The sequence below is a fragment of the Taudactylus pleione genome, unplaced genomic scaffold, assembly GCF_031769625.1.
Source record: "Taudactylus pleione unplaced genomic scaffold, aTauple2 ptg000717l, whole genome shotgun sequence".
Classification (NCBI taxonomy): Eukaryota; Metazoa; Chordata; class Amphibia; order Anura; family Myobatrachidae; genus Taudactylus; species Taudactylus pleione.
The window spans coordinates 291737-307186 of NW_028285119.1; positions in this window are offsets into that span (position 1 = coordinate 291737).

A 15450-nucleotide genomic window follows, 5' to 3' on the forward strand; every position below is an offset into this window, starting at 1 on the left:
GGCAGAGAAGACGTAACAGTCGAATGGGTGGACTTTATGAATTGACAGCGTGGCATCTCCATCTCCCAGCAACAGGCCTAAAGGAACTGCCAGGAGCACCATTGTCCAACAAGACGCAGTGGCAGCTTTTGACATGACCATTGTATGTCCTTTTGCCAATATATTTTTACACATATTTGATAAGGTCAAGTGCTCTTATCATGTTTTTTGACTTTATTATATTTGACTGGCTCATCTGATAAAATAAAAAAAGGCTTGGTTTAGTGTCCTGTCTGCTTACAAACTATTATAATACCTATTTAGTAACAAACCTCTACTAGGAGTATAAGTCCTGGGGGCATCGGAATGTAAGTGAAAGTGTTTTCTGCTTTAAGGGAACGGTGGCAGCGACTGTAAGTGAAGACCTCTTCCGGTAGTGTTTAAGCCCAACATTTAAAAGGCCAGTGATTTAAATAGCAAAACACCTCATGTTTTGCTATTAAAAGCACTGACCTTGATGCAGCTTAAAAACAATTGGAAGTTGCGGCTTAAATAAGTCGTCGCACAGTAAATAAACCTAGTTCTTGAGGTTTTTATTTTTTCTTCATGTATTATTCTTAAGTTCATAACATTAGGAATCTGTAGCGGTATACAAGTGCTTCAGTATGTGTAGCTATCTGCATATACAGAATCTTCCCATAAAAAATTCCAAGCTAACATCACTTCAGGATCAGGTGTATAGCATTGTCCGGGTTACCAGAAAGTCTCAAAAGTCCTACAACAAAGCTCATAATATTCCTACAATACAATACATATCATGTACTAAACTACTGTGCCTCAAAATAGTGCTGTGAGTGATTAAACTACATTGCACTGCAGAAGTGTTTAACTATTGATAATATCACCAGGTATACCAAGAAAAAGGCTCCCAAGCAGTATAAAGGTATTGATATAGTGCTGATAAATGTGCTACATATAATTGCTGAGAAATATTTCACTTGCAGTGTCATTGTAATAAAGGGGCACCCATAATTCAAATCAGTAACATTTTCTGAATGATGCCTGTTGCTGCCCCCAAACAGCGGCTATCTGTAAATCAGACTGCAGTGGCCAGGGTAGTGAGAGCGATCTCGCAGAAGGAGAGCTGCACATATGCAGTATAGATCTTGTGCATGTGCAGATCTCCAAACATCGGCCTTGTATGTACATCATTAGGTTTGTTTACAGCTCTGAATCAGGCTGTAAATAGAGTAGACTGACAGGGAGAGGAGGAGGAGGGGTAGAAATGGGAATGGGGGGAGTTCATGTATTGGTCAGGAGCGTACGGTCCTCCTGGGAGTCTTTAATATCTAGTTAGTAAAACATCATTGATATAAATTCCAAATATCTATGTGAGGTGGAGATGTATCAAGCATTGGAGAGAGATAAAGTTGAGTAGTTGCCCAAAGCAACCAATCAGCTTCTGTCATGTCACAGACTGTACTAGATAAATGACAGTTAGAAACTGGTTGCTTTCAGCACCTTCTCCACTTTATCTCTCTCCAAAACTTGATACACATCCCCTTAAAGCAGAAAGGATGATGTCTTCCATATCCATATACTGGGCAATGCGATTATACCAATACTGCTTTATTATTTAAATGTTTAAGCATAGATTTATATTTTCAAATTGGGATAGATGAAAGGTTAAATAACTAGAATTGGAAATATGTAGGAATATCTGGGCTACAAATTGTTTTTAGAATGAAATAACCGTTTGCCAAAAGGTGGTGATCCCTGTGCATGTCCACCAAATATGGAATGGCGTACCAGGGTGAGTGCCATAGCACCAGCAAACATAGGGAACAGAGGGAAACATACTACTGTATGTACTGTAGGACATTAGGACTATGGTGTATTTGGGTAGGAATTTGTAATGAATTTTGATAACTGATGTGCTCTTGGAACTAGCATGGGTAGATTAAAACAGTTTCTCCCATTGGTAGTCGTCTAGAGAAAATTGGTAATCCCTCTGCCAGACCTTAGTAAATCGAGGAGATCGGGATTTGTACACTTCTGAGACTAAATGATGAATAGGTGTTTTAGAGGAGCTAAAGGTTACAATGGTGGTCAGGGACTGATGCAGAGGTAATCAGCGGGAGGTGGTCTGAAGGTTGTGTCTAATTTGAATTTTAGACCAAATTTCAGTCAGATAAGCCTAGTTGCTTCTGTAAAGCAGCAAAAGAACTAGGTCCATCCAGGCCCAACAGTTGTTGACCCATAACAAGTCATCCCTAGTCCAAGGAGCTAATTAGCCCTTAGGACTGGCAGGTGGAAACTGGGAAGTAAACATAAGGGAAGTAAGGGGAGAGACTAGGTTGGATATGGAAAGTAGACCTCTGAGTTTAGGCCAAAATGCCAAAGTGGGACCTACCATAGGATAAAACAAGAAAAGGAAAGAAACTCTCATAGTGGGGACACTCCTAACTACTTGCCTTGCGTGGTTGCAATGTTTGCAACCACACCAGGCAGTGCATTAACTGACTTGGTCACAAAGTATAAAACTTGTCTGTAATGCCCAGTGGTCAGCTGCCAGCAGATAATCTTCCAGCAGCCGCCAAAAGCAGAGGCACCTTCCAGCCCCTGTGCATCCCTGCAACCTCCCCCTTGACTGCCTATATATATATATATATATATATATATATATATTAGGGGTGTGCACCGGCCACTTTTCGTGTTTTGTGTTTTGGTTTTCGATCTGGATCTTTCTTCGTGTTTTGGATCTGGATTGGTTTTGCCGAAACCACCCTTCCGTGTTTTGGGTTCTGGGTTTTGTGTTTTGGATCTGTATTTTTTTTTTAAAAAAGCATAAAAACAGCTAAAATCACAGAATTTGTGTGTTTTTCTGCTCCTATGCTATTATTAACCTCAATAACCTTAATTTCCACTCATTTCCAGTCTATTCTGAACACCTCACACCTCACAATAGTGTTTTTATATCCAAAAGGTTGCACCGAGGTAGCTGGATAACTATGCTAAGAGATACGAGTGGGCGGCACAAACACGTGGTCCATCTAGGAGTGACACTGCAGTGGCAGACATGATGGCAGTTTGAAAAACTAGGCCCCAAACAGTACATAATTCAAAGAAAAAAAAGAGGTGCAAGATGGAATTGTCCTCCCACCCACCCTTATGTTGTATAAACAGGACATGCACACTTTAACAAACCAAACATTTCAGCGCCAGGGTCTGCCACACGACTGTGGCTGAAATGATTGGTTCGTTTGGGCCCCCACAAAACAAGCTGGCAATTAATCTGTCCCTGCACAAACTGGCTCTATGGAGGCAAGATGTCGTCCTCATCCTCCGATTCCTCACCCTCTTCAGTGTTGTGTACATCCTCATCCTCACAGAGTATTAATTCGTCCCCGCTGGAATCCACAACCACAGGTCCCTCTGTACGTTCTGGAGGCTGGTCTCCCTGGAAGAGTTGATAATTCATTTTATGAACATCATCTTCTCCACATTTTGTGGAAGCAACCTCCTACGCCTTTTACTGACAAGGTTCCCGGCTGCACTAAACACTCTTTCGGAGTACACTGGAGGGGGGGCAACTCAGGTAAAATAGAGCAAGTTTGTACAGGGACCTCCAAATTGCTTCTTTTTCCTGCCAGTACAGGTACGGACTGTCTGACATGCCTACTTGGATGCTGTCACTGATGTAATCCTTTAACAGACAGACGCACGCTTGTCGCTGCTGCTTTAAGGAAGCAGGTGTGGCTACAGCCCACACATTTCACAAAGACAGAAAAAAAAAAGAAGAATATTTTTACTGTTTGTGGAGCGCACTTTGAGGGTTACACCACCCTTTAACAGACAGACGCACGCTTGTCGCTGCTGCTTTAAGGATGCAGGTGCAGCTACAGCCCACACATTTCACAAAGACAGAAAAAAAAAGAAGAATATTTTTACTGTTTGTGGAGCGCACTTTGAGGGTTACACCACCCTTTAACAGACAGACGCATGCTTGTCGCTGCTGCTTTAAGGATGCAGGTGCGGCTACATCCCACACATTTCACAAAGACAGAAAAAAAAATAAGAATTTTTTATTGTTTGTGGAGCGCACTTTGGGGGTTACACCACCCTTTAACTGACAGATGCACGCTTGTCGCTGCTGCTTTAAGGATGCAGGTGCGACTACAGCCCACACATTTCACAAAGAGAAAAAAAATAAGAATTTTTTAATTGTTTGTGGAGCGCACTTTGAGGGTTACACCACCCTTTAACAGACAGATGCACGCTTGTCGCTTCTGCTTTGAGGACAGTATCATATGCAGTGACAGTAGACTTGTCAGAAATTGTTGGCACGTCCTTCAGTCCGGACCAGATGTCCAAACCGGCCCTTGACTTATGACACAGGCAGACGCTTGGCGCTGCTACTGTGTTGCTGCACGTGTGGCTACATCACACACAAGTCACAAACACATAAAAAAAATATTTTTTATTTTTTGGTGCACTTTGAGGGTTACACCACTTTTTAACAGACAGACGCACGCTTGTCGCTGCTGCTTTGAGGATGCAAGTGCGGCTACAGCCCACACAATTCACAAAGACAGAAAAAAAAATAAGAATTTTTTAATTGTTTGTGGAGCGCACTTTGAGGGTTACACCACCCTATAACAGACAGACGCACACTTGTCGCTGCTGCTTTGAATACAGTATCATATGCAGTGACAGTAGACTTGTCAGAAATTGTTGGCACGTCCTTCAGTCCGGACCAGATGTCCAAACCGGCCCTTGACTTATGACACAGGCACACGCTTGGCGCTGCGACTGTGTTGCTGCATGTGCGGCTACATCGCACACAAGTCACAAACACATAAAAAAAATATTTTTTATTTTTTGGAGCACTTTGAGGGTTACACCACCCTTTAACAGACAGACGCACGCTTGTCGCTGCTGCTTTGAGGATGCAAGTGCGGCTACAGCCCACAGAATTCACAAAGACAGAAAAAAAAGAAGAATATTTTTATTGTTTGTGGAGCGCACTTTGAGGTTACACCACCCTTTAACAGACAGACGCACGCTTGTCGCTGCTGCTTTAAGGATGCGGGTGCGTCTACAGCCCACACATTTCACAAAGACAGAAAAAAAAGAATATTTTTATTGTTTGTGGAGCACACTTTGAGGGTTACACCACCCTTTAACAGACAGACGCATGCTTGTCGCTGCTGCTTTAAGGATGCAGGTGCGGCTACATCCCACACATTTCACAAAGACAGAAAAAAAAATAAGAATTTTTTATTGTTTGTGGAGCGCACTTTGGGGGTTACACCACCCTTTAACTGACAGATGCACGCTTGTCGCTGCTGCTTTGAGGATGCAAGTGCGGCTACAGCCCACACAATTCACAATGACAGAAAAAAAAATAAGAATTTTTTAATTGTTTGTGGAGCGCACTTTGAGGGTTACACCACCCTTTAACAGACAGACGCATGCTTGTCGCTGCTGCTTTGAGGATGCAGGTGGAATCTAGACGGGATTTGGAACCGGGGACACACTACCTCCATCAATTGTCTAAATCCCACTGCACTAATGGCGGATACCGGACCCACGTCTAACACCAACATAGCAGTCAAGGCCTCAGTTATACATTTTGCTTCAGGATGACCGCTGTCGTACTTCATCCTCATCGCTAGGGACTGTTGGACGGTCAATTGTTTAGTAAAAGTGGTGGTGTTCCTACTTCCTCTCTGGGATGATGAACAACTCCCAGCAGCAGCAACAGCACTAGGAGGAAGTGGTTCTTGATCTTTCTCTATTTTATTTTTATCAGAGAAAGTTTGGTCCTCCATTTATGTTATATTGATATATACGTGCGGCTAAAGCGCACACAAACACAGAAAATATTTTTTTATTTTTGCTGGAGAATAGTGCACTTTGTGGGTTACACCACCCTTTAAGAAATGAGCCAGCCGGCTCTTTACTTATGGGACACAGGCGCACGCTTGGCGCTGCTCCTTTGTTGATGCACGTGCAGCCACAGTGCACACAATTCACAAACACAGAAAATATATATTTTTTTAGTTTGGACTGGAGTGTACTTTGGGGGTTACAGCACCCTTTAACGGTCAAGCCAGCCGGGCCCTTTACTTATGACACAGGCGCACGCTTGGCACTACTTTGTTGATGCACGTGCGGCTACTGCGCACACAATTCACAAACACAGAAAATATTTTGTTATTTGGTTTGGAGTGTACTTTGGGGGTTACAGCACCCTTTAACGGTCAAGCCAGCCGGCCCTTTACTTATGACACAGGCGCACGCTTGGCACTACTTTGTTGATGCTCGTGCGGCTACTGCGCACACAATTCACAAACACAGAAAAAATATTTTGTTATTTGGTTTGGAGTGTACTTTGGGGGTTGCAGCACCCTTTAACGGTCAAGCCAGCCGGCCCTTTACTTATGACACAGGCGCACGCTTGGCACTACTTTGTTGATGCACGTGCGGCTACTGCGCACACAATTCACAAACACAGAAAATATTTTTTTATTTGGTTTGGACTGGAGTGTACTTTGGGGGTTACAGCACCCTTTAACGGTCAAGCCAGCCGGCCCTTTTCTTATGACACAGGCGCACGCTTGGCACTACTTTGTTGATGCACGTGCGGCTACTGCGCACACAATTCACAAACACAGAAAATATTTTGTTATTTGGTTTAGAGTGTACTTTGGGGGTTACAGCACCCTTTAACGGTCAAGCCAGCTGGCCCTTTACTTATGACACAGGCGCACGCTTGGCACTACTTTGTTGATGCACGTGCGGCTACTGCGCACACAATTCACAAACACAGAAAATATTTTTTTGGGGGGTTTGGACTGGAGTGTACTTTGGGGGTTACAGCACCCTTTAACGGTCAAGCCAGCCGGCCCTTTACTTATGACACAGGCGCACGCTTGGCACTACTTTGTTGATGCACGTGCGGCTACTGCGCACACAATTCACAAACACAGAAAATATTTTTTTTTTGGGTTTGGACTGGAGTGTACTTTGGGGGTTACAGCACCCTTTAATGGTCAAGCCAGCCGGCCCTTTACTTATGACACAGGCGCACGCTTGGCACTACTTTGTTGATGCACGTGCGGCTACTGCGCACACAATTCACAAACACAGAAAATATTTTTTTTGGGGGTTTGGACTGGAGTGTACTTTGGGGGTTACAGCACCCTTTAACGATCAAGCCAGCCGGCCCTTTACTTATGACACAGGCGCACGCTTGGCACTACTTTGTTGATGCCCGGCTACTGCGCACACAATTCACAAACACAGAAAATATTTTTTTGGGGGGTTTGGACTGGAGTGTACTTTGGGGGTTACAACACCCTTTAATGGTCAAGCCAGCTGGCCCTTTACTTATGACACAGGCACACGCTTGGCACTACTTTGTTGATGCACGTGCGGCTACTGCGCACACAATTCAGCATCAGCACCCCTTTAGGACTGGGACACTGCACAGGACTTTGGAGTGGACACAGCCCCTATGGAGAACTGACTGCACAACACAGTCCAGCCAGCCCCTATGGACTTTGAAGTAGTGGACACAGCCCCTATTAACAACAGCAGCACAGCACAACACAGCCAGCCCCTATGGACTTTGAAGTAGTGGACAACAGCAGCACAGCGCAGCACAGCACAACACTACTCTGCACTACACTACAGTACACTACACAGCCCAGCCAGCCCTAACTCCCACCCTCCCTCTTCACTGTCCACAGCCAAGTGAGAAAATGGCGCCAACGCGGGTACCTTATATAGGATCCAAAACCCGCGAGACCCGGAAAGGCGGGATGATGACGTTTTACCTCGATTTCAGATCCGAGTCAGGCGGGAAAAGTCGAGCCTGACTCGGATCTGACTCGATCGGGGGGGCTCGGGGGGGGTTCGGATTTCAGAAATCCGAACCCGCTCACCCCTAATATATATATATATATATATATGTATATAAACAAAAATGATGGACGGAATTCCGGGGCTAGTAATGCAAATAATCACAGCAAGCTGTATAGGTAGATGTCCAGGACATCTACCTATACAGCTTGCTGTGATTATTTGCATTACTAGCTCTGGAGTTCCGTCCATCATTTTTGTTTATCTATGAGTTTATCTCTGGAGAGGGGGAGAGGCACCCGGGCCCATTGCAGTGTTATATTTCCCAGAGCGCCGGTCCTCGGTTGTTCTATATATATATATATATATATATATATATATATATATATATATATATATATATATATATATTTATTTATTAGAATTATGTGCAGACCCCAGTGTTTTGGTCCTAAATCATTGTTGTGTTTTGGTAAAACTACTTTCAATTGTTTTGCTTTAAGATTTCTTTTTAAAAATTTATAAAAACAGCTAAAATCATATAGTTTGGTCTTGCTTTTGTATCTATATTATTATTATCTTTGATAAAATAATTTCCATTCATTATTGACCACATCACAGCTCACAATATTGTTTTCACCAATATTGGCCAAAGGCTGCAGCGAGCTGATTGGCTAAACTAAGCAACAGAGCAGTGGCACAAACACATGACAGTTTAAAAGAATAGGATAGTAGAATGGTTTTATTAATCAAAAGCTAATAACCTCAAAGTAAAAGCCTAAAAGAAAATAAAAAATATATTTCCAATATACTTCTAGAAACAGCAAATCACAGGTCTCAGGCTAGTATAGGTGATTGCTGCCAGTGTAACATCTAGTAGAAAACAAGATCACCATCAAACTTACTCCAAACAGCAAATCACAGGCCCAAGGCAAGTACAGGTGATTGAAGGTTGATTACTATTTAATGGAAGTTAAATAGGTTTGGCTGAGATAATCCTCTGACTTCTTTATCATCCATAGTTTACACATATTCATACTGTCACCATCACTATTCACATACAGGAGCATAGTGGTGATAAGCACGTGGAGACTTGTAATCTTGTTTTCATGCAGTCAGAATTTTGCTTTGTATTAATATAATTTTGATTCTGCGTAAAAACACCCAGTATGTACAGTATTATACATTGCCTGTCAAGTACACACAATCTTGGCGAAGCCCATAATGAAAAGTGGTGTACGATAGGCTTATGTTGTATATTAAAAAGGAAATGCACAGTTTAACAAACAATGCACACAGTACTAGGAACTGCAACTTCTGTAGCTGAAGTGCTTGGTTAGTTTAGACTCCCCACATCTACAAGTTCAACATACTTAGCGGAGTTGCTTTGTTTTTTTCTCCTCCATCAGCTTTTCTAGCTGCTTTTCTAGTATTTTAATTATTGGCCTGACTTAGGCTGGCAGTGTCTGATCTCACTTCAGAGTTTATAATTTCAAGTGGTTTTAGTAGCTTGCATAAAACTGAGAGTATGCTGCAGTGTGCTTCAGTAGGGTGGTAACATATCCCCTCTCTCACTATCTTATGGCTTAATGTGTTCATCATGATGGCTTGTTGCTGTTCCTCCTGTCCATGAAGAATATAACAGGAGGAATTTCACCTGCTTACTACCTCTTGCTTCAGTTGGTGGCATGGCATATTATCCTTTTCTTGCAGCTGCTGCAATGTTGTACCTGACTTATTTCTACATAAACAACAGCCTCCTCCTGAATTTTATCAACTTGTTCTTGTCAAACACATTCATCATCATCCTCTTTAGTGTCAGATACACAATTATAATAAAATATATGCTGTCTAAATTGAATTAAAAGACTTGAGAATTTTTTTTAAACAAGAAAACTCTGCCCTAAATAGAAATTTCAAATAGACTACCTCCTGAGCTGCATGTTTGGCAGAAACATATACAGATCAGTGTGATCTGTCTATGTTTCTTCCTGTAGTTAGAAAAAAAGGGCTACATTTAAAGAAAAAAATATGTGCCCCCCCCCAAAAGCATAACCAGCCGCCAGCTCCTGAGCCAGTCCTGGTTCTAAAAATATGGGGGACAAAATGTGTAGAGTTCCCCTGTCTTTTAGAAACCAGAACTGGGCTCTGTGAACTAGTCCTGGTTATAAAAATACAGGGAAAAATGAAGTGGGGGTCCTTGTATGTTTAAAACCACCACCAGACTCAAACTATCCGGGGTGTAATGCTGCAGCCAGGTGACCCTTTTTACCGTGTCACCCTGGCCAAAGTATTAACACCTCAAGCTAGTCAGTCCTGGCTGGGGATCTTAGATTTCTATCCTGTGGCTGGGTTAGGTACAGGATGCCAGCAGTCAGTATCCCGACACCGGCATCTCGAGAAGGTTAGGATACCAACTTCTGCCAGTAAGTATCCTAAACCTACCCCTAACCCTCACTCCCCACACCCTAAACCTAACCTCCCTCCTAGTGCCTAACCCTAACTCTCCCTGGGCTTTCATAACAGATTTTAGTTCAATATAAAAAAGATTCAAGATCAAGCGCTTGTAATGTAATGCCATTACATTCCTTAATATGCGTTTTTGTATGAATATGACTCTCTTTAATAAATATTTCAAGATCCAGAAACACTACCATTTCCTTACTAAAAACTGTAGTAAACTCCAGATTCATTTTATTTTCATTCAAATAAATGAGGAATTTCTCAAGGTCCTCCATCGGGCCGCTCCACACAAAGAAAAGATCGTCTATATATCTTCTCCAACATTTGATATACTTTAGAAAAATGTTGTTTCTCCATATATGTTGGTTCTCCCACCATGCCATGATCACCGCAGGTAACCCCGGAGGGAGAAACCCAGCACTGGCAATAAGGTAGGGACAGTTAAGGGCTGCTTGCATGGACTATTATCATCGGGACATTGTTGCTATAATTCCCATCCCTCCAATCAGTCTGAAAAGACTATAAACATCATATGCATATGTTTATTCCACGTATACTGTGGTAGAATTATGTTTAATTATTATTTTTTTACAAAAGTCGGTCTTTTCTAGAGTTTATTTAGAAACGCTTGATCTTGAATCTTTTTTATATTGCATATATAATATCAAGCAGCTTTTCTACAATTATAGGATTTCAAGCGCATAGCACATACATATTATTTTTTCAGATTTTAGTTCAAAACATAAACTTTTAGAAAAGTATCTTAGAAAATAAACTACAATTTTGGCTTTTTCTTCCCTGACCTATAAGATCATCTTTCAGTTTTCTTCTATAAGTATTAGGCCACCCCATACGGCACCATATAAATAATGATTATTATTAATAATTATTATTATTATCTATCTGGGATAACCGGCATTGCCGGAGTTGAAGAATAGACCTTGAAGTACATCTGCAGCCTTCATTTTTTACATTGCAGACCAACATTGGAGACAATGGTATATAAAAATGTGCTTAGGAACTGTCAATGCAGGTGCAGTTGATCATCCAACTCACTGCTCTTCCATTGGAGCTCTGCCTTACCCCACTAGTAAATATCAGCCTGTGCTTTCAGATCAGTGCAGTTTTATACAATGGAAGGTTGAATGGTTGAATGGTAAGGTGGTATTTGTGGAACATGCACATTTGAAAAGGGGACACGGCCTCGCGGAAAATGGGTGAGGCCTCATGGCATCCCCGTTTCATTACTCTAGGGGTGTGCACAGCACTCCTGGAGGTGCTGCACAATAATATCAGCACCTGGCTGCCATTCACTAGGGAGGAGCTGACATTTTGATATCACCCCCTCAGGGATAGCACCCAGTGTGGTCCGCAAACCCCGCACTCCCCTAATGATGCCACTGAACCTGCTGCTGTTTTCCTTTCTAGATTTTCATGAAGAAACTTTTTATTAGATTATGCATCCTGCATAGTTGGTGCTTCAGGAACTATTTAAAAGTGTCTGTGTCATGTTTATATTTTTTTGCCATATTTTACAAAACCCTAATTTTTCTTTTCAGGGTTGTGTTTTTGTTGTATTTTTTATGTTTATCGCAAAATTTTCAGCAAAAATATATAATTCCTGTGGGAATGCTCATTATCTTTGATCACATGTATTTTACTGTACAATATATTGTGAATAATTGTGATTCAAAAAAGACATCATGACATCTGACATCATGTCTCATCCAGGATAAGATGTCCTTTGTTTTCTTGGAACTCAAGTAACAGACTATGAAGCCTTCCTGTTTGATATGAGGGCAGGGCCACTGATTATAATCTTGGGTTCTGGTGCAGCCACCTCTAGTCCAAATCTTGACAGCAACTTTGGGTGTGTGACTGTTCAGGAGCCCCATGCATTTAGCCTAAAATGGGATTCACAATGTGGACCAAACTCATACTTGCCTACTTTTGAAAAAGCATTTCAAGGAGATTGTGAAAGCAACACCTATGAGTGCAGTGGTAAAGTGGGCGTGTACTGCTACATCTGAGAGGTGTGCCATAAAACTAACTTATATTAAAATGAGCCCCAAAGCAGTTAGTAAGATCCACTTGCTGATGAAAACACACTGATACTTTTCAAAAAAATCCATGTAGCCATAGGGATCATTATGCCTTATAATCAATGCAGGACATTATACAATTGATCTCATTTGAATGTATATATCTTTGGGTTTTTTTATATAACAGCTATATATAGATTAATAGGCTTTTTAGAGTGTCAGGGAGATTGCTGCTATTTCAGGGAGTCTCCCTGACAATCAGGGAGAGTTGGCAAGTATGACCAAATTCTGCAATCACTTTCACTAGCATTTAATGTGGCTCAGATTCAACTCCTTGGCACCCCTGGAGTTGAATCTGTACCTGCTTGAGTTTTCTGATTAGTGACAAGTTACAGTCAGGTGCATAAATATTGGGACATTGACAGAATTTTCATATTTTGGCCTCTATTCACCACCACAATGGCTTTGAAATGAAACAAACAAGATGTGCTTTAACTGCAGACTTTCAGATTTAATTTGAGGGTAATTACATCCAAATCAGGTGAATGGTGTAGGAATTACAATGGTTTCTATATGTGCCTCCCACTTTTTAAGGGGCCAAAAGTAATGGGACTATCAACTCAAAAGCTATTTCATGGACAGGTGTGGGCTATTCCCTCGTTATTTCATTATCAATTAAGCAGGTAAAAGGTCTGGAGTTGATTCTAGGTGTGACATTTGCATTTGGAATCAGTTGCTGTCGACTCTCAATATGAGATCCAAAGAGCTGTCACTATCAGTGAAGCAAGCCATCATTAGGCTGAAAAATCAAAACATACCCATCAGAATGATAGCAAAAACATTAGGTGTGGCCAAATCAACTGTTTGGAACATTCTTAAAAAGAAAGAATGCACCGGAGAGCTCAGCAACACCAAAAGACCCGGAAGACCACGGAAAACAACTGTGGTGGATGACAGAAGAATTATTTCCCTGGTGAAGAAAAACCCCTTCACAACAGTTGGCCAAATCAAGAACACTCTCCAGGAGGTAGGTGTATATGTGTCAAAGTCAACAATCAAGGGGAGACTTCACAAGAGTGAATATAGAGGGTTCACCACAAGATGTAAACCATTGGTGAGCCACAAAAACAGGAAGACCAGATTAGAGTTTGCCAAACAACATCTAAAAAAGCCATTACAGTTCTGGAACAACATCCTATGGACAGATGAGACAAAGATCAACTTGTACCAGAGTGATGGGAAGAGAAGAGTATGGAGAAGGAAAGGAACAAACAGCTCATGATCCAAAACATACCACCTCATCAGTGAAGCATGGTGGTGGTAGTGTCATGGCGTGGGCATGTATGGCTGCCAATGGAACTTTTTTCACTTGTATTTATTGATGATGTGACTGCTGACAAAAGCAGCAGAATGAATTCTGAAGTGTTTCGGGCAATATTATATGCTCATATTCAGTCAAATGCTTCAGAACTCATTGGACGGCACTTCACAGTGCAGATGGACAATGACCCGAAGCATACTGCAAAAGCAAGCAAAGAGTTTATTAAGGCTAAAACAGAACAAGCAGGAACTGAAGACATTTGCAGTAGAGGCCTGGCAGAGCATCACCAGGGATGAAACCCAGCGTCTGGTGATGTCTATGCGTTCCAGACTTCAGGCTGTAATTGCCTGCAAAGGATTTGCAACAAAGTAGTAAAAAGTGAAAGTTAGATATAGGATTGTTTAGTTTGTCCCATTACTTTTGGCCCCTTAAAAAGTGGGAGGCACATATAGAAACCGTTGTAATTCCTACACCGTTCACCTGATTTGGATGCAATTACCCTCACATTAAATCTCAAAGTCTGCAGTTAAAACACATCTTGTTTGTTTCATTTCAAAGCCATTGTGGTGGTGAATAGAGGCCAAAATATGAAAATTCTGTCAATGTCCCAATATTTATGCACCTGACTGTATGTATGTATGTCAGTGAAAGTCCCTCTGTGACTCTGCCATGAACCTTTGCATGTAATGACTTTGTTTTACTCTGCACAATAGCTTGACACCAATTTTCTGTGCTTTTGGTCCGGAAATTTAAAATGTCAATGATATTCATTGCAAAACATTTAATATTATTTAATATTATTACTGTTTTAAATAACGGGGTTAACATCGCTGAGAATCGGGTTTAGAAAACCTAGCCCCTTGTTTGATCCTCAATATTCTTGTGTCAATTGCAACAATAATATTATGAGCCAAATGTAATAGGGTGAGAGTTTAGAAAATGTGAGAGTTTAGCAGTAAACTCTCACATTGGTTGAGTTTTATCTGCTAAATGGGAAAACATCTGGATGAGCGTTTCAAATTTTTTGGGTTCAATCCATTTAGCCGTGAAGGGTGCGAGTTGCCGATGCAACAACGTTAAAACGCAGGCAACGGAACAGCACCTCGCACCCTTCACAGCCCGCCCTGAGTCCAAATTCACAGAATTTTGCTTGCAGCCCTATGGGGCTGCGAACAAAATTCAGTGAATCTAGGCTGCCATAAAGTGCGGCCATTGCCGCGATGACTCGCGCCGGCGAGATCATTGCTGCTAATAGGATTGTCCCCTTTGAGTCTAGAAACATGCGAGTTTGCATGTTCTCGGACTCTATTACATTGGCCGAGTTTAAAAGTGTGAGAGTTTACTGCTAAACTGTCACATTTTCTAAACTCTCACCCTATTACATTTGGCCCTATAAGTCTGCCTAAAGAAAGACCTACTGTATGAAGCACGTATTTGTATGCTTTGCCTTGACCCACTCACTTCACTTTGTATTTTATGACTGTTGGATAGTGTCAAATATTAAAATCTCAATAAAGTAGTTAAAAATGTTGCAAAATGACTTCTTGTATATACCATTATTACCACAGTTGGGGCACATAGTGTAATACAAGCCCTAATTGCTGTAATATTTCCCAGGTTTCTTTATAATCATCCATTTATAGATAAATGCAGAAAACATTTCATGCATGGAAAGTACAATGAATTTGAATTCTACTAGATTAATTATTTATGTGTATAGAAATGCCTATCTAAGAAATAACAGTATCTCAGACTTATCATACTATTTTATACAGA